This window comes from Rousettus aegyptiacus, unplaced genomic scaffold (assembly GCF_014176215.1).
Source record: "Rousettus aegyptiacus isolate mRouAeg1 unplaced genomic scaffold, mRouAeg1.p scaffold_m13_p_12, whole genome shotgun sequence".
Lineage (NCBI taxonomy): Eukaryota > Metazoa > Chordata > Mammalia > Chiroptera > Pteropodidae > Rousettus > Rousettus aegyptiacus.
In genome coordinates this window covers 6687805-6707560 of record NW_023416287.1, presented here as the reverse complement: position 1 = coordinate 6707560, position 19756 = coordinate 6687805, and the positions used below count along the sequence as shown (strand labels likewise).

Below are 19756 nucleotides of genomic sequence, written 5' to 3'. Positions count from 1 at the left end.
TCACACCGGCACCGTTTCAAGTACCCAGGAGTCGCTCGTGACCAGCTGCCACCACACTGGACAGTGCAGATTACGGGCCATTTCCATCGATGTGGAAAGTTCCAAAGGACGTTATTATTGTTTGCCTCCTTTGATGGGGTTTCTACCACGGGGAGATATTCCCGCGCTTGAATTTATACTCAGAGACATCAGGGGAAGGTAATTCAGTGGGTAACTTCCCTCCGTTAAGTGGGCACTTCGGAGGATGGGTCGTGTGTGATTCTGAGCTTATCACTCAAGGGACCCAACACCCGAGCCCCCCTGCATTCTTCCACCCATTTCAAACATCTCCCCAGCAGAGCCTATTAAGCCTTCCATGTTCTGGTCAAACTGGTTTATGAAACCACGATTTGAGAAGCCCAGTCTTGCAGGCGGCCGGGGCCCTGCCTTTGTGTGGCCGTAATAAGGTTATTTATGGAGATGGAGACCACTCAGGGAAGATGAAAGGTTTGATGGGAAAGGAAAGCAGGAGCTCAGAGAAGCAGGTTTCTCCTTATAGCGAGGACTCTCCCTCCAGATAGGATAAATCACCCAGGCCCATTAAACCTTCAGGAAGAGTGCTCGTAAACCTCCCCTCGAAACTCACAAAGCATCTTCTCTCCCGCAGCGGCCCTTGTGGCCAGGGGCTTTTCCCAAAACACCAGCTAGTCAGCGTTTAACCCCACTGGGCTCTCTGCCCAGAACACTGGACCAGAAGAAACTCATTTCCAAAGTCATTCCTTGGGGTGGCCCACTGTCCCTGTCTGCCTGGGACTGCAGGATTTCCTGGGACTCGAGACTTTCAGGGCTAAACTCAGGAAAGTCCCAAGCAAACCTGGACAAACTGGTCACCCTACTTCCTCAGTACCTTGAGGACGAGCAAAGCCTGGGACTCAGTAGGACAACAAATTTTTTTTTTTTTCATATTTAGCTACTGTTTATTGGGCTCTGCCACGGTTCAGGCAAGATCATTCTTTACTTGCTTCGTCTCCTTTAACCCTCACAGGCAAATGGGGTCGGCACGATGGTTAGTCCCATTTGACAGGTGACAAAACTGAGGCTCAGAAAGCTGCCGTCACTTGCCCAAGTTCAAACACGTTGACAGTGTCTGTGTCTCCACAGCCCGTGCTGCCCTGAACTGCTCTCTGCCTCCTTCCTCTTCCTTCTCAACCTGCCTTCTGCACAAATATGGATTTATGAGGTTTCCAGAAGCTTCCCACGGGAAGAGACCTGGAAGCAAGCCTACCTTCCCTGTTCACCGCTAAGGCAGGAGCACACTCCAAGACGGGTCTGACTCGCGGCTGAACTGCGTTTGTGTGTTAAAGAGTCAAGTCTAATTTTCTATCACTGTCTGGACCTTTTCACTGGCAAAGGCCAAGTTGGAAGGACGGTCTATAAATCACTCTCAGACGTCCCTCGGCCGCGGCTGCGCAAACCGCGTGCCGCTCACCTCCCCACCTGGGAGCACTCGGGACTCGGCGAGGCGAGATTTCCCCGCCGGGTTCGTGGCATGTCAGAGTCCAGAGCACCTGCGGCCGGCGTGAGACGTGTGAAAGCCTCCACAGCGGCTCGTACATCACTTTTATTGAGGCTTCCTGTGTGCCAGGCGAGGCCTCGTTCCGTTTACTTCTCACATCTGACTATCTGTGAACCAGATAAGGTGGTTATTCCAGCTCAGAAAGGAACCTGAGGTGTGGAGAGCCTGAGAGATGCGTACAGAGCAGAGGCCGTCAGCCACGGACGATGTCTGGAGACGTTTTGGGGTGTCGGGACTTGGCGTGGGGGTGCTCCGGGCATCTAGTACGTAGAGGCCAGGGGTTGCCGCTAAACCTCCTTCAATGTACTGGCCAGCCTGCCTTCTCTGCCAGCGAAGAATTATCTGGTTGCTAGTGCTGAAGCTGTGGTCCTGTCCCAGGGTCACACAGCTGGACAGGGACCCCAGAGCTTGAAGGAATCGCCTGTAGCCCCCTGCCTAGCAAGAAGCAGAGGAGCTGTTCCGCCTTCTGCCCTTACTTTTCTGTACCTTGGAGAAGAATTACTAAAGTTCAGCCCAAGGGTGGACTCTGTATCTGCCTGATGCTGAAATAGTGCTGGGCACAAAACAGGGGCCCAGTAAATATTAGTAAATATTTGTTGAATGAATGAGTGAGTGAGTGAATGAATGAGTGAGTGAATGAATGAATGAATACTAAGCGCCATTCACTGAGGGTGTTCCGTCTGCCAGCCTCCACACCAAGCCTCTCACTGGTACCCTCTCCTTCAATCTTTAGAACCTGTCTGTCTCAGAAGTAGCTACTGCCACTCGCGGCCTTAGTTAACAGACTAGCAGCAGGGTACCAAGAGGAGAGGTCCCATGCCAGGATCACGCAGCGGGACAGTGACTGAGCGGGTCTCCAGTGGCGCCTGGTCCACGTTTAACTTCTGACTGCACCGTCTCACACCAGGGTCTCCAGAAACAAGAACATACGCAGCCATTTTTCCTCACCGTCCTGAGATGTGTGACTATACCTGTCTTCATGAAAAACCATTCGTTTGGGCTCTAATAGATGCCATAGACTGTATGGTAAATAAAGGGGCTTCAGAGACAGGTCGTGACAAGGCCCCAGTGGAAAAGCTGTGTTACACTCAGCAAGAAAAAGTCCAAAAAGTGCAAAATAATATTTTGCGGTTGGAGATGAAGCGATGTACCTTGAACACACCTTCGCCAGGAGGAGAAGGCCGTTTCCCACCCCAGAGGCCCAGCCTTGACCTCCCCAGACTCCTGTCAACCTGAAAATTTTAACGAGTCTCCCCAAGATGGGGGCCCGCTATTGCGTTTCCGTTTTATGACTTTTAATATTTATATATTCCAGAGGAGAGGATTCTGAATAAAATTAAGCCAGGCTTTTAGGGCTCCCTTTTATTATTAGCATTTGGTAAAAAACAGCCTTAATGAGGTGTTAAGAGTCATCCCCACAACCTATTGTGGAGGAGGCCTGGGAGCCCATAAACTCCTGAAAAGCCACAGGGCAATTTATGGTCCCCGATACCACCCCTTCCTGACACAGCTTCCGAGGGAGCATCTCTGGTTCTGGGGCCCCTTCCTGCAATTTGCACGCCCAAGCTGCTCCAGCCACAAACTGAATTAAACCTTATTAAACGTCCGCAAGGATTGTGTTCTCGCCGAGCCGCTCGCCTCTGAGAAAGCCCTGCTGGGTCCATCCCACGTGAACGCAATTTCCTCTGGAGTCTGCACAGAAAGCTCCAGAGATCAACTGCTCCTGTTTCTGACTGGTGAGGGGTTTAACAGTGATGCTGCGAGGGGAAAAAAAAAAAAGGCAAGAACAACTTGTGCTGCTCGCCAGGGAGGCGAGGCCCTTGCCAAATAAATAGAGTAGTATTTCACTAGTCGGTCAACATTCTTCCTGAAAGAAGCCTCGTTTAAAGCTGAGGTGATTTTTTTTTTTCCTCTTCTCCAAAAAGATATGCTACCTATCAGCGACAAAAAACAAATCCGCCTCTATAATGGGGACGGATACCTCAGGTTTAATCTAGGAATTTATAATTTGAAGAAAAACGGAAATCATTCAATTCCTCGTATCCTCCTCATTTGGAGATCCTCTTCTTCCTTCCTTCCTTCCTTCCTTCCTTCCTTCCTTCCTTCCTTCCTTCCTTCCTTCCTTCCTTCTTTCTTTCTTTCTTTCTTTCTTTCTTTCTTTCTTTCTTTCTTTCTTTCTTTCTTTCTTTCTTAGACATCCATATATCACAATATATATTGACCCTTCCTGACTATGCTAAATTAAATCATAATTGGGCAATAATGCTGTATTATATACTTCAATATTGCTAAGAGACTAGATCTTAAATGTCCTCACCACAAAAAAGAAATGACCTGATAGAGGTATTAGCTAAATCTGTGGTGGAATCATCTTGCAATATATAAATGTAGCAAATCAGCACACCTTAAACTTACACAATATCATATGTCAGTTACATCTCAATACAAAAACCTTATAATTGAATCTTAAATTGGTATTTTTTCACGACTTAAGTCGTAATTCGGTATTTTACACAACCCTATTTGATTTTCATAGTTCCTGTTCATGAAATACAATTTCTATTTAACTTGAATATATATATATATATGAATATATATATATATAAAAGAATATATATATTCTTTTTTTTCCCCTTGAGTAAAACATAAAGAAAAAGTTTAAGAACATATATTTTCTCAGGCAAGAGTTTATGGTTTTTCCAGAAACCAATCAAAAACATAATTCATACATGAAATCTGTATGTTTGATTTCCAGGTCCTCAGGGGACACAAAATGGGGTGAAACTCCCATCAGACTTGCTGTTAGACGGCCAGGGCGAAAGCCCGGTCCCGACACCTAGTGACAGTGCGGTCCTGAGCCTGGCCTGTCACCATCACTGACCCCAAAGATCCATATGAGCAAAATGAAACCAATGACACCTATGCCACTGATGGCTAAATTACCATTACTTATTTTTGATTGCAAGGAACAGTTACTTAACTGGGTGTAAACTCTGAGCAAGGTGCTGTGAATGCATTATGTCACTTAACTTCGGAACTAACCTATAAAGCGGGAGCAGTTATTAGCACACTCGTGTGACAGGTGAGGGTCCTGGGGCCTCAGAGGGGCTGAGTGATTTACCCACAGTCACACAGCCTCCGCGGGGCAGAGCTTGAATCTGAACTCAGGTGCATGTGATTGCAAAAACCGTACCCCAAATTGCTCAGTGTAAAGCTGGCTTTCTGGGATGATGTAAATGAGATTGTGAGCTGTGAAGCCATCTCTAAATTCCTAGTAAAGAGAGATGTGGCCAAAACTTCACAGATTTTTGAGAAGAAAAAGACTGGGAATCATCTAATTAAACAAGCCAATTTTAAAATGATGACACTGAGCATCTGTCTACCTGGGGTCACAAACTCGGAAAGGTTTCGAGTGAGAAGAAAGATCCCCAGCTGCCCCTGAGACTTACCGCTGTGCTGTGGTTAAATGCTCAGACTCGAGACCCGGAAGCCTGGGTTCAGATCTGAGCTTCATCAATTACTAGCTGTGTGATCTCGGGCAAGATACATAAATTCTCTATACCTTAGTTTCTGCATCTATAAAATTGGATGGATGAAAGTAATTACAGAAGGATCAAATGAGTTGAAAACACGTAAAATATTTTTATGACTCATATACCTATAAATGTATAATTTTTCTAGCCACCACTAATATTCTTAAAAACCATATCATCCCTAGTTCATGAGTTGAACATATGAAGAAATCCTTGGGTACCTATGGATTTCTATCCCTTGGTGAACAGTTAAGGATGAACAAACCTGTACACATCATCTTTGTAAACCGCTAATCTGATTATTTAACTGCCTGCTTAACATCTTACCATAAAATGTTTGCAAATCATGTATCTGATAAGAGACTAGTATCCAAAAAATATAAAGACCACTTACAAGTTAATTTTTTTGTTTTTAAGACAAGTAACCCAATTAAAAATAGGCAACAATTTGAACAGACATTTCTCGAAGATATATAAATGGCCAATGAGCACATGAAAAGATGCTCAACATCACTAGTCATTAGGGAAATACAAATCAAAACTGCTACCATTTCACACCCTCCAGGGTGGCTCCAATAAAAACAATGGCGGTAACAAGTGTTGGGAAAGATATAGAGAAATTGGAACGCTCACACATTGCTGGTGGGAAGGTAAAATGGCGTAGTCACTTTGAAAAACAGTTTGGCAGTTCCGCAAAATATGAAACAGAATTTCCATTGACCCAGAAATTTTACTCACAGGTATGTAGTCAAGATGACTGAAAACATACGTCTACATACACAGTGTACAAGAATGTTTATAGCAAGCAATATTCCTAAGAGCCGAAAAGTGGAAACAACCCAAATGTCTAATTATCCATGAATAAATTAAATGGGGTATATCCATACAATGGAATATTATTCAGTCATCAACAAAAATGAAGTAGACCAATGGAAGACAATTGAGAGCCCAGAAATAAACGCATGGGTATGGTCAAATGGTCTTCCACAGGGTGCCAAGGTAACCCAATGATGCTGGGAAAACCGGACATCCACATGCAAAAGAATGAAGATAAACTCTTATCTTAGGCCGTATACAAGAACTGACTCAAAACAGATTAAAAATCTAAACATAAGACCTGAACCTGTAAAACTCCTAGGAGGAGACATTGGAGAAAAGCTTCACATTGGAATATGAGCAATGATTTCTTAGCTATGACGCTAAAAGCACAGGTCACAAAACCGAAAAGTGGGACTACAGCCAACTCAAAAACTCCTGCACGGCAGAGGAGACCAGCAGTAGCGTCGAAAGGCAAAAGGTGGAATGAGAGAAAATATTGCAAACCATGTACTGGATGAAGGGTTAATATCCAGAATATATAAAGAACTCCTAAAACTTGACAACAAAAACAAACAAATAAATGATTAAAAATGAGCAAAGGACGTGAATAGACATTTCTCCAAAGAAGACATATAAATGGTCAACAAGCATACGAAAAGGTGCTCAACATCACTAATCATAAGGAAAATGCAGATCAAAACCACAAAGAGACATATTTCATTTTCATTATACGGTGCACTGCCAAAAAAAAAGAAAAAAAAAAAGCCCCAAAACAGAAAATAACAAATGTTGGTAAGAATGTGGGGAAATTAAAACCCTTACACACTGTTGGTGAGATTGTAAAATGGTGTAGCCACTATAAAAACAGTATGAGAGTTCCAAGAAATATTTAAAACAGAATTACCATATGATCCAGCAATCCTGCTTCTGGGTACATATCCTAAAGAATTAAAAATCAGATCTCAAAGAGACACACATCCATGCTCACAGTCATGTAGCCAGTAGCCAAGACATGGAAGCATTCTTAGTGTCTACCAGTGGATGAATGGACATAAAAATGTGGTAAATCCACACAATGGAATATTATTCAGCCTTAAAAAAGGACATTTTGTCATATGCTATAACGTGGATGGACCTAGAGGGCATTATGCTAAGTGAAATAAGCCAATCATAAAAAGACAAATACTGCATAATTCCGTGTATATGAGGCACCTAAAGTAATAACAACTCACAGAGAGTAGAATGGTGCTTTCCAGAGGTCAGGAAGAGAGAAAAATCGGGAGTTGACTTTCAACAGGTAAAGAGTTTGAGTCATATGAAAATGAGAACGTCTTGGAGGCCTGCTGTGCAGCAATGTCCCCGTAGTTAATAATATTATAAAGCACGCTTAAAAATTGTTCAAGGGTAAATATAAAAACACCCCCAACCAAACAAAAACAAAAAAGAGAAACAGAATCAACAAGGTTTAAAGCATTGACATGTGCTCCAGCACGGCCGACCCTTGAAAACATCAGGTTCCATGAAAAAGCCAGACAGTGCAGGATTTCATTTCCACGAAAGGTCTGGAACAGGCGAATCCACAGAGACAGACACATGATCAGCAATTGTCAGGGGCCGGAGGGAGGGAGGGGAGGATGGGGAGCGACTGGTAGTGGTGCTGGTTTGGGGGTGACGCTTTCCCCACTCCCCCGAATGCATTTTCCCCCTAAGACACTTGACAGCCTCCCTGTGCTTGGGAACAGTAGCCGGCACTTCCGTACTGTGCTTGGGGAGCGTTTTAAACAACGACATCGTCAACAAAAAGCACAAAGATACGAGACACGGGGGCCCCAAGGAGACCCAGGAAAGGACACTCGCTGACAGTGTGACGGCCGAGAAGAGCAGGCAGAGCGAGTGTCAGGTGACACGCCGCATGTGGCCAAGAAGGATGCAGAAGCGCCGACTTTGGGGGGAGGCTAAAAGATGTGATTCTGGAACGATAAGGATTCACTGTCTTTTGACGACCGCCCTGGAGCGAACGCGGTAATTAAATTTAAATAAAATAAAAGATTCGGCTCCCTCGGGCCCACTGGCATGTTTCAAGGATTCGGTACCCACCAAGTGGCAAATAGTTAGCAGATGGCCCAGATATAGAACACTGCCATTAGCACAGAAAGTTCTGCTGACAGAGCTGATACCGGTCAGTGATTCTCAACTGGGGATGATTTTGTTCCCCAGGGGACATGTGGCGATGTCTGGACCCATTTTTGGTTGTCACGGCTTACGGGGTGCAACTACCATCTAGTGGATGGAGGGGGCCAGGGCTGCTGCCACCACCCCGGGAAGCACAGGACAAGGCACAAAATGGCAACAGAGCCACTGGTTTACAGGAAGGGACTTTTGGGTGAGAGTTTTCTCTGACCAGAATGCTAAATTTCCTAGGATTTGGATAGGTTAATTTGCAGTTAAAAGCCTGGTGAGGATTTTTCAGTGTGTGGGGCACGAAGTCCAATTTCCTGGCTTAAATTCCTGGAATTCCTCATTATATTTGCAATGGGATATGACAATCCAGAAATCATTGGCTGGCTGTGTTTTCGAGCGTCCACATTTCCCTGGGACATCGCGACAGCCAGCGAATCTGATCCGCCTCATTCGGACCGAAAAGGGTTTCCAAGGCCAGCTTGTTCAAGTTCCAGGGTCTGCAAACTGTCGTCATCTCCAAGCCAGATCCGCCCATGAGCTAAGACTGCTTGCTTTTTATATTTTTAGAAGGTCGAGAAACAATCAGAAGAATATTATTTTTATGGCACATGGGAATTATGTAAATTCAAATTTCGGGGTCGATAAAGGAAATGATATTGGGTCATGGTTGCCACCATCGTTGACATAAGTGTCGTCTGAGGTTGCTGTCTTTCCGCAACACAGAGTCGAGTACTGTCACCACAGAAACCATGTGACCCCGAAGCTGAAAATATTCCTTCGTTGCCCCTGTACAGAAAAAGTTTGCTGAATCCAGCTCTGGATGCTAAAGATGTTGATGATTTTTTTCTTGACTTTTTTTTTCCCCCCTTTGTTCTTTCTTATTTCATTTTTTAAAAGATCATAATTATCCTGATAATTTGCAGGTGTACACTCAGACTGTACAACCCAACGGGCTTTCTCTGGGAACCTGCGTGCGGGGCGGGATTAGCCGTAATGCAGAAGCATCACGTGAAAGATTCCTCGTAAATGAATTTAGGCAACAAAGACCTAGTGGGCAGAGTGGCTGAGGCCTTCCGTCGGTTTTGCAGCTCAAATCATACAGTTACTGACTACCCCTGGCCGCAGTACTGTTCTTTTAATGCTTAACTCTGTGACCTCACAAAAATAATTGCTGGGAAGCAAATTTACTTAGCCCTCTGCCTTTATTTGCTGACCAAGGGGCTCAGCTGATAGTCATATTGTGTGTGGAAATGTGGAGGGGGGAAGGAGGAGGAGAAAGGACACGATTTGGCCAGAGAAGATGGATGTACTGAAAGTATTCAAGGGATTTTGTCAGCTTTCTAATTGGAGTTATTCCCTTCAAGTTCCCATCGCAGACGTGAAATCTCCCTGGGCCGGGCTCCCCTGCCAGAAAGTCCTATTAAGTTCTTTCTCGCTGGGTTGGCATCTGGCTTTTTAAAACCTGTCATTTTTAGGATTATGATGAATATTACCACTTGTCCAGTGAATAGCCTTTTTCAAATGCTGAGGCTGTCTTTAGCCAGAAAGAAGAAGAAGAAGAAAAGTTGATTTAAAAATGATTAGTATGTTTTGGGGTCAGATGCGACTTTTTTTGAAGTGCATGAGAATTTTTACTTTTGGATGTATCTCTCATGCGTGGCTCTCAATTGGCCTTGGAATTTTACATTCAGAAATGGCACGTTGGATCTTGGAAGAAAACCCCCAAAATGACCTTATGGGAGCTCATCTCCCTATTTTAGAAAATACACAGACACATGATTACAATGGGGATCACAGTGATTTGCGGATTTGCCTTGGTGAGCAACAAACGGGGGTGATTTTTCCAGCCGTTTAATTTTGTAATATCAAACCCTGCGTTGGCTGTGACCGATGGGCAAAAAAAAAAAAATTAGTATACCGAAAGCAAAAGTTGGCAGGCCAGACCCAGCTGATGAAGCCCCTCTGAAGGCAATATTGAAAGTGGCTCCCTCAGGAAAATAAAGCACTACCATACCAGATAACTCCCTGCTTATCTTCTCTAATGCGATTGAAACTCCTTTTGATGGCTCTTTGCATTCCAATCACAAAGCTCATCTTAGGTAAGCACCTTGAGGAGAAACAAATATTCACGGAGTCTCAGCTTTTGCATTCATGGAATTTTCTTTGCACAATGGGAGGAAACAAGTTAAGCTGGGTGGGGGCAGAGAGGGGGTGTGAGGTGGTTAGGATCCTTTGAAAGGGTGGCGCACAGTGTTCAGTTTGCGTGTAGTGCACACACAAAAAAGGCGAAGCGCTTTTTTCCCCCGCCCCCCTGGCTAAATGGTTGAGAAACAATCAAGAGAAGGTTATTTTGTGATGCGTGAAAACTGTATGAAATTTACATTTCAAAGTCTATTAAGAAAACTTGATTGCAATGCAGCTTCCAGCCTCTGGAGCTAAACTAACAGAGCAAAGCAATCCTATAAGAGAGGGAAACATGGGAGGTGAATTGGCCTTTCTGTTCTCTATTTTTAGCTACCCAATCACGCAGGAAAAATCAAAATGAGTACAAGGGAAGATTTCCTGGATTTGTGAGGGTCATCATTTGCAAGGTCTGCCCTCTCTGCCTCCAAAGTTCCTTGTACGACGTTCTGTCCCAGCTGTCTTGTACAAAATGGGAGAGAAGCAGAGAGCCTCTCTGATAATAAATGGGAATAGCCTGGCACACAGTAGGTGTTCAAAAAAAAATCTTAGTTATCATTCCTAATCTTAATAGGTTATTGTTAACAGCAATTGTTCTTTTACTTGGCCATCTCCCATTGGGAGCAATTTGGTAGTATTTATCAAATTTTAAATCAATATGTATTTTGAACTGGCATTCAAGTTACAGGAATTCATCCCACAGATTAACCCCCGGTCCATGTGTCAAAACATTATTAGTTTTGTTTGTTTTGAATTCCATGCCACGTGCATGTACAATTTTTTCAACTCTGTGTTGCTAAAGACGTACAAACTTAGGATGACATCATCTGGCAAATTGACTCCCTTTGCATTCTGAAGTGTCCCGTTTTATCCCTGGTAATATTTCTTGCACTGGAGTCTGCTTTGCCTGATTAGCACAGCCCTCCCCCTTTATTACGCGTAATATTTGCATGGTGTATTTCTTTCAATTCTTTACCTCTAATCTGTGTCTTTACATTTAGAGCGCGTTTCTTGGAGACAGCGTGTTAGGTGGGTCTTGCCTTTCTGTGCAGCCTTATAATCTCAGATGTTTTCATTGGAATGTCTGGGTCATCTACACTTAAAGGATTTTCGATATGGTTGTGGTTAGGTCCACCGCGTTGACCTTTGTCGTTCATTGTGTCATCTGTTTTTTGTTTCTTTTGCCTGCCTTCTTTTGGGTTGAGTTATTTTTTAGGATTGCATTTTATCTACACTCTTGGATTATTAACTATATCTTTTTATTTTTTTAGTGGCTGCTATAATATGCATCTTTAACTTAGCACAGCCTACCATCATAACACTTCTTATATAACCTAAAAACTTTGTAGCAAGCTACTTTAGTTGCTCTTTCATGTCTTTTGTGCTATATTTGTCATAAGTTTTACTGCTGCGTATGATATAAACCCTGAAATACTTTATTTTTGCTTTAAATCGTTGATTATCTTTACAAAAAAATAATCTCAATTTTAGAACGGTTTTAGGTTGACAGAAAAATTGCGACGATCACACTGAGCATCCCATACATCCGGCATCCTGATTCCCTGTCACTAACATCTTATATTGGGATGGACATTTGTTAAAATTAATAAACCAATATCGATACACTATGATTAACTAAAGCGCATGCTGTAGTAAGATTTCTTTAGTTTTTATCTAATGTCCTTTTTTTTTCCTGGGGTATCCTGGACTCCTATCCAGGCTACCACATGACATTTAGATACCATGTCACCTTGGGTTCTTCTTGGTCGTCACAGTTTCTCAGATGTCCATCTTTTTTTTTTTTTTTTTTTAGGCGAGGTCTTTAAAAGTCTGATGGAAAATACACCAAGCTAGTAAGAGTGGCTTTCTCTGGGACATGTTATACACTTTTACTTTTAATACCATATATTCAATTTTCGAACTTTTAAATAATGAACAGAATTATTTTGAATCGAAAAATAAACAAACCCCATAAAATGAAATCGAACTCTGAAATTTCAAATTACTAAAAGCTGAACAAACAGGTAGCAAGGCTCACTGCTGGGTTTAGCACAATGACTAGCATCGAATCGCTGTTCAACAGACACGAATGAAAGCATGAGAAGATGATTCAAACCCTTCCCTACCAGAAATTCAGCATCCAAATATACACATGGTCTTTGTTGATATCAAAATACAACCATGTTGATATCAAAATACAACCAAGTTTTTTGTTTTGCTTAAAAGAACACTCTAATCATAAAAGAAGGAGGCCAATACTTTCTTTTTCCTTATAATTGTCAGGCCCTCTCCATCCCGAAGTCTAATGATATATGGGGATCAGCTTTGCGAGGATGGCCATTAGGCGAGGAACAGAAATCTCTTTTTCCTTCAGGATTGATACAGTTGAGCAGATCGACTCTTCTGGGACAGAAGTGGAGGGGAGGATAATACGGATCTAAAGATACCTGATTTAAGGAGTTCTCCTTAACTTTATTTATTTTTATTTATTATTATTTATGCCTACAGCACCTGGTTTTCCTAGGTGGTCTCCCTTCCAAGTACTAACCAGTGCTGACCCTGCTTAGCTTCTGAGATCAGACATCTGGCTTGTTCAGGGTGGCATGGCCGCAGACCATAGACTGTGGCTCCACTGAGGCCCAAACCCAGGACCTTCTGCATGGAAAGCAGACATGCTAACCGCTACACTCTGGAACCATGTCCTCCTTAACTTTAAAGGTAAATTTATTCTCCCTGTTAACTCTAGCTGAGGAGTCCCCTGATTGGCTCAATGTGATCCCCAGTTCATCTCTGAACCAATCAGGGAGGCAATATTGGTAGTAGGTAGATAGAATAGAGTTCTCTGATTGGCTGATCTATGGGTGTGTGGGTGAGGGATATACAATAAGGCACCTCGATTGATCCCATAAGTGGGGAGGGAGTTCTCCCAAAGGAAGAAGGTGGCCATGGAAGAAAAACTTTGCTGGGAAGATAAGAGCATTGCATACTATTGCATAACGCTAATGGCTGCCATTTTTACAGAACCACATAGATATACATATCCTTCTTCCTTGCGTAAAATTCCAAAAATGTTACCTCAGCTACCCACTGTTAACATGCAATTAAACAGACTTACCCAACTCCAGTAGGAGACAACTCAACATCTGAGGGATCCTATCTCTCCATTTCAGTATTTCTGGGTGATGGGCCTTCCCCTGCAGTAGTCTGGATGTGGCTTATCTGGAGCTGGTAGCCTAAGGTCAAATAATAAATTTACTCACCTCCAAATTATAGACTCCAGTTATATATCTCCACATACTACATAGTGGTCAGGTATCACAATGTGGAGGCGTCACCAAATAAAGAGCAATCCGATCATTCTATAGATATTGACTGGGTCCCCTCCATGTGCTAGATCTACATTCTTTATCTTTCTAGGTCTCGGTGTCTTCATCATAAACCAGATCCAATTATTTTTGAGATTTTAGAAGCAACACACATCTAATGTTTAACGCAGTACCCGGCACCAAGCACGGTCAATAAACAATAGCTGTTATTATTATACCGCCATACCTGGTACCTCTCAATTAGGTAGCCACTGAATTTTAAGTATGCTGCGTTATGTGTGGAATGCCAAGAAACTAAGACGTACTAGGCCTTCCCCTTCGGGAATGAGCAGTCCATGTGGGAAGGCAAGTCTCTCACTTGAACAACAGATTGGTAATAATTCCAGGAGGTGGCTGCCTAGGCATTAGCCATTCCCCATTCTTCCTCGCAGAACCTCATGTTATTAAGCCTCTTGTGTCTCCTCCATTAGCAGACTGTTTTTTCGCCCCAAAGAACCAATTTCTTAGTGCTACCCCTTTGTAGTCACATCCTCCTTCCAGTAAAGACTGGAGGTGGTCTACCAGTTGGCGATAAGTGAACTCAGGGGTGGAATGGAAGACTTGAGGGCTTAGAGACAGAGCAGGTCAAGATGGAGACATTATTTCAACCTCTACCAAAGACTGAATTAGGATCTCAAGCACATTTCAGCCAGTGTGGTTGGTAATTCTGACCAGCTGCTTGGAAAGCTGGGTTGAGAAGGGCTCTGAGACACGTCAGGGGTCAGCTGAAGAGCCCAATGGTTGATTAGTGATGTCTCTCATGGCACAGGCTGGTGGAGAGGTGGCTGGGAGGTATTGTTAGTGCACCGGCTGGATTGCCAACTCAGGATGGAGACTGCCCGAGGAAATGAAAGGGAGAAGAATCTCAGCCCAAATCAGCGCCCAAGTGTATTGTGTGTTAGATCTGAGACACTCTCCATCTTTGAACTGTTTATCCCGCTTGTCTTCGTTTAATTGTTCTCAGAAACAGCAGAAACCAAGACCACCTTATAAACGCATAAAATCTTGGGGGGAGGTAGAATTAAAACAGAAGAAAAGCCAAACAAGTGATGTCTGTCTGGGTATTTATGTAAGTGCTCAGAAACCCCAGATTGATTACAATCTGAAGCTACCCCAGAGGGCTTCAAATGCAACAATACTGAAAGGAAGCGAGTTAATCATCAAAGAGAAAATGAGGAAACAACTTGATGACCCAACAGTAGGAGACTGGGGGCCGTCCAGAGGGGAGGGCTACAAAGGGGCAGCAGGAGGGAATTTGGGGGGCTGAGGAACTGTTTTGTATCCTGATTGTGGCGGGGACTACACAACCCTCAAAGCGCCTTATAACTCGGAGAATAAATACAAAGTCAATAATTTTAAAAAAATCTAAAATCTATTTAGCCTTGAAATATGATACTACAGAACTCTGTAAGAATGTGGTACACACACTTTTCGCTGTACACAAGGTGATGTGCAACCATCTGTCAGTGAATATTTGAATAGTTTTAGTTACATGTTTATAGCAATCCATCTTGGAAGAATATATAACTAGTTTATCAAGCCTCTAATTTCAAGGAGACAATTGCATAAGGTTAGGCTAAGAGAAGAAAAATGTGAGTTGCTTTAAAGAAAAACATTAAGTCAATAACTGTATGTGTGTTAAGCTTATGTGGCAAAATTTGAGATTAGGGTACATGAGTAGAATTGGAGAAATATTATTCCAAGGCCCTACTCTCGTGGCGTTTATAATCTAGTGGGTGCAGAAAAATACTTAGGGATGTAAAAAGAATTTCATGCTGTAATAAAAAATTTGAAAAAAAAAGGGTTACTAAATATTTATTAAGAACGATGTCATTTTTTTGTATAAGAAGTACATAGTCGTACATGGGCAACCAAAGAGAAAGATATAAAATGTTAATACTGGTTACCTCTGCATAATAAGATTATGGGTGATTTTTATTAAGGTAACTTGCCTTCGCCCATGTTTTACAGAAGATATATATATTAATTTGAAATGAGATTGTCTTTATAAGGCTTTTTTTAAGGTCGTAATTTTACCTAGGAGATGAATATTTGCTTATCTCACAATTTATATGTAGCTATCTGAGACTAGCAGTATACCATCATGACCACCGACAATATGATGACAGAAAAATAGTTTTTGAGGTTCATTTTTTTGCACTTCTTTTTGTTCTTAGGGCATATATGCCCCACCAAAGATATACAGTCAAATTATTTTTTTAAGTCTCTTGAAATCTTTTCTCTTTGTGTAGTTATGCTACCGAGTAAAGATATAATTAGGTTTATTATTTTCATTTTGTTTTCAAATTTTATTTATTTTATTTTATTTTTTCTGGTTTTAAATTTCAGAGATTCCTTTGTTGAAAGTGAAATTTAAGTTTTTATCATGTAAAATACTCAGATGGGACCAAAATAACATTCCCCAAAGTAGTTTTTAAAGAAGGTTCTGGCCTGACCTCTCTGCTATTTTTTTTTCTCCCTTATTAGTAAGTAGTTTTTAAAAGTTTTTGGTTCCTCTTTCCATTATTTATTTTTTAATATAAGCAAATAGGTACATGAATTTATAAAAGCCCCCATTATTAGATATATGCTATCTACCCTAAAAGTATATATACACTACATATACTTTTCCTAGGTTTTTCACCCAACAACATGTTTTGGTGACCCCTCTGTACTGGGACATAAAAATCGGTGTCCCTCGCTGTTTTCGATGGCTGTGTAGCACTCTCTGTGTGGGGGTGCATGGCTGGTCGATCCCGTCCACTACTGATGACTGGGTCCTTTGTTAAGACAGAGGACAGACAACTTTCCTGACGCGGCTGGCATTTTTTGCTCTCCTATCTCATGGACCAGAACGGTCTCAAGCCCGCGGCAGCATCCCTCACCTGTAAGGATGCACAGGACCACCCTGGAAGCATCCCATGGCCCTGCACAGAGGCCAGCATCCACGGGAATGGGGCTACCCAGGAAGAGTTAGCGACGACGTGGACCTGGCAGTGGTGGGCACAAGCCACTTCCTTTCTGGACCTCAGTTTTCTCATGTGCACAGGAAGGATTTGAAAGAGACTGGCGTTTCCCAATTTCAGTCCTCTAAGTAGTCCTCTCCCAGTATTGAGCTTATCTGTGTGTGAGTCACTTGTACAATCATTTACTAAGATTTTCCTTTAAGCCGTCTTTATGTGAAGTCACTTTTTTACATTCGGCCTCGCCCTTGGAAATAACGTCTGCAGACGGTCTTATTGGCTTGTTAAGTGTTTTTCTAAAAGCCATTAAAATATATACATAACGATTTAAATACGAAATGTTCACTGGTGTGCCATTTAAAATTATCTCATGTGTACCACCAGTGGGATGGGTATCGCCACGTAGAAAATACTGAAATAAATACACTCATGGGTTCCTTTAAGAAGATTTACTTAACCATGATTTTAAATGGAATGGTGGAAGGAAGGAAGGGAGGAAGGGAGGAAGGAAGGAAGGAAAGAAGGAAGGAAGGAAGGAAGGGAGGAAGGGAGGAAGGGAAGAAGGGAAGAAGGGAGGGAGGAAGGGAGGGAGGAAGAGAGGAAGGGAAGAAGGGAGGGAGGAAGGGAGGGAGGAAGGGAGGGAAAAACAACGGATGTTGCAACAAAGTCAATGGGATGAAAACAAAATTTTTAAAAAATCACTAAAAATGCAACGTAGTATCTTGGATTGGGCCCTGGAACGGAAACAGGACATAAGCGGGAAAACTGACGAAATCGCACATCCTGGAGTTTCGTTAATAGTTTTTCACTAATGTTAACTTCTCAATTTTGACAAAGGTACCTTGGTATTTAAGATGTTAAAATTAGGGAAATTGGATGAAGAGCATGTGGAAACTCTCGCTGCAATCTGTCTGTGAAATTAACTCTATTCCCAAATAAGACATTTATTTTAAAGAGGGAAGGTGGCAGGTTGGAGTAATCTTTTTGCTTTTACGTTTCTCTTGCTGTCATTAGCAAACGCCATGGAAATGACTACATTTAAATGTTTCAAAAATAGAACAGCATAAGGATTAGTGACCTCTCGAAACGGTAAGTTTAGGTGGTCCCAAAACAGAAGACAGAGATTCTCAAATTCGGAAGACGGGGTTTTGATCCCACCCCAACCCCTTTTCTCCTGCCCATCCTGCCCCACCTTAGTGGTCTGCTAAAGCTTACAGTGACCTTGAGAGATTCTCCTTGGGGTCCCCTTAGCTTCCAGGGGTGCATTGAGGGGCCCTGAACCACGGGATGCTCTCGTGAACCAAGCCATGCATATGGATCAGGGGCCAGCTCTTCTACTGTGTTTCTAGAAATATGAGGGGGAGTCTATCCTAGGAGAGGATGCAGTCTCTTTGAAATCTGACCCTTTGAAAGTTGGGCTGGTGGACATTAATAAGGAAGAATGCAAAGTGCAGATCAATAAGACCTGCTGAAAATAAAACACACATTAGCATAGAGTATCCCCCATAACTAAGATTAATGCCTTTTTAAACCAAACCAGAGCACAAGGGTCCATCTTTTAGGCTAATTGCCACTCGCAGATTGCAGAGAGAAAGACACAGGCTTGAGGGTGGGGCGGTGGACGAAACTCAATTGCAGAACTCCAAAGAGACAGAGTGAAATGAAATCACCCCTCGAGTTATGTAGAGAATTTTGCCAGCCCTGGGCTTGGGTTTATTAGGCATGCATTTGAAATTTAAATATGTTCTGGGGACAATGCCTTTCTTTTTACAGCATGGCCAGGAGCTCGGCCAATGGGAGGTCTGCTCGTTTATTAGCAGGAGGACATGATCAAACATCAAATAGCAGGCCAAGAGCTCCCTTTTCTGAAAAGACTTCTGTGGAATTCCAATCCTTTACTGACACACCCCGTGTCTAAGGCTATATTTACTCAAACAGCCACCCTCCTCTCCTTTAAAATTTTTTATTGTAATCAGCGATTACTCATTGCAAAGCCACTCTGGGAGATTTTAATTTCCCTGTCTAGGGTGCTATTTTTAAGAACTGCAATACCGATGTTTTTGTTGGTGCAATCTTTTAGTATTAAAAAATATAAAAATCAGAAGAATTGGTGGTTTGAGATATTATGCCCAGACACATACATATTTTGGATCGAAGGCTCACCTCTTTAAAATGCTTTCTAATGATGCCCCTCGCCTGTTGATAACCCTTCCGATACATTGCATAGTGGTTAAGCTGGTGAAACAGGAGCACGGTTTCTGGGTGCAAACCAAGGCCTCCCCGACCTTGAACTTGGCCAAGGTTTTTAACTTCTTTGTACCGTAGTTCTTCATTTATAAAACGGGGCCATAGCAACGCCCACCTCACTGGGTGGTTTTAAGGATATATACGTGTGTGTGTGTATATGTGTGTGTGTATGTATATACACATATATATACACACACATACGTACATACATACATGTATACGCATACGCCTATGCGATGGTTTATATACGTATATATAGCACATCACAGAAAATTCTCAATAAATGGGAGCCACAGTTGTTTCAGCTTTTTCTCGTATAGTGACTAGTGAGGCTCAGCTGTGTTCCAGTCGTCCCCGGAGCTGGTTTGGCCATGGAAAAGAACGGAGTGGGAGGTGATGATGTGGAGACCAAGGAAACGCGGAGTGTGGCGGGAGGGCAGGAGGTCCAGTGTCAACGTCCGGCCCCTCTCCTGAGCCCGCCCATCCCCTGGCCCCAGGGCTGGCCCCTCGGCTCTGCCCCCTTCCCCGCCAGCGCGGATCCACCCTCTGAACATCCGACTCCCTTTCCAAATATAAATTTATCGCCGCCATGACCTTCTCCGTGAGATCCTACCTGGGAAGACTCAGGCCAGCAGCTCAGAGGGACCTCGATCCCGGAACACAGTCTTCTCTCGGATGGAACCACATCTAAGGACAAAGCGCAAAACGCAGTGTTAACATTATTGCGCTTTAAAGAGAAGGAAATATGGCTGTTAAGTAAGCAAAGCCATACTGTAGGAGAGGCAAACCTCTTCCTCTACGCTCTTAGGGTCTCTGGGCCTGAGAATTAAGTTGAGGTAAGATTAGCAGGGGAAAAGCGTACATATTGCATTTAATAATGTTTTTATGTGTACATGGGAGTCTTCTCGGGAG

The 19756-nt window shown here is 42.9% G+C and overlaps 1 long non-coding RNA gene across 1 annotated transcript in view; it reads right to left on the bottom strand.

Annotated features, from left to right (window-relative positions):
* LOC118609971 overlaps nt 1-19531 on the bottom strand; it is a 41281-nt gene extending 21750 nt beyond the window's left edge. The window contains exons 1-2 of the long non-coding RNA XR_004953544.1: nt 19458-19531; nt 13385-13502 (exon numbers count right to left, since the gene is read on the bottom strand). This is a non-coding gene — a long non-coding RNA (uncharacterized LOC118609971). The remainder of the gene's footprint in view (nt 1-13384; nt 13503-19457) is intronic.
* Nucleotides 19532-19756: the final 225 nt, after the last annotated feature.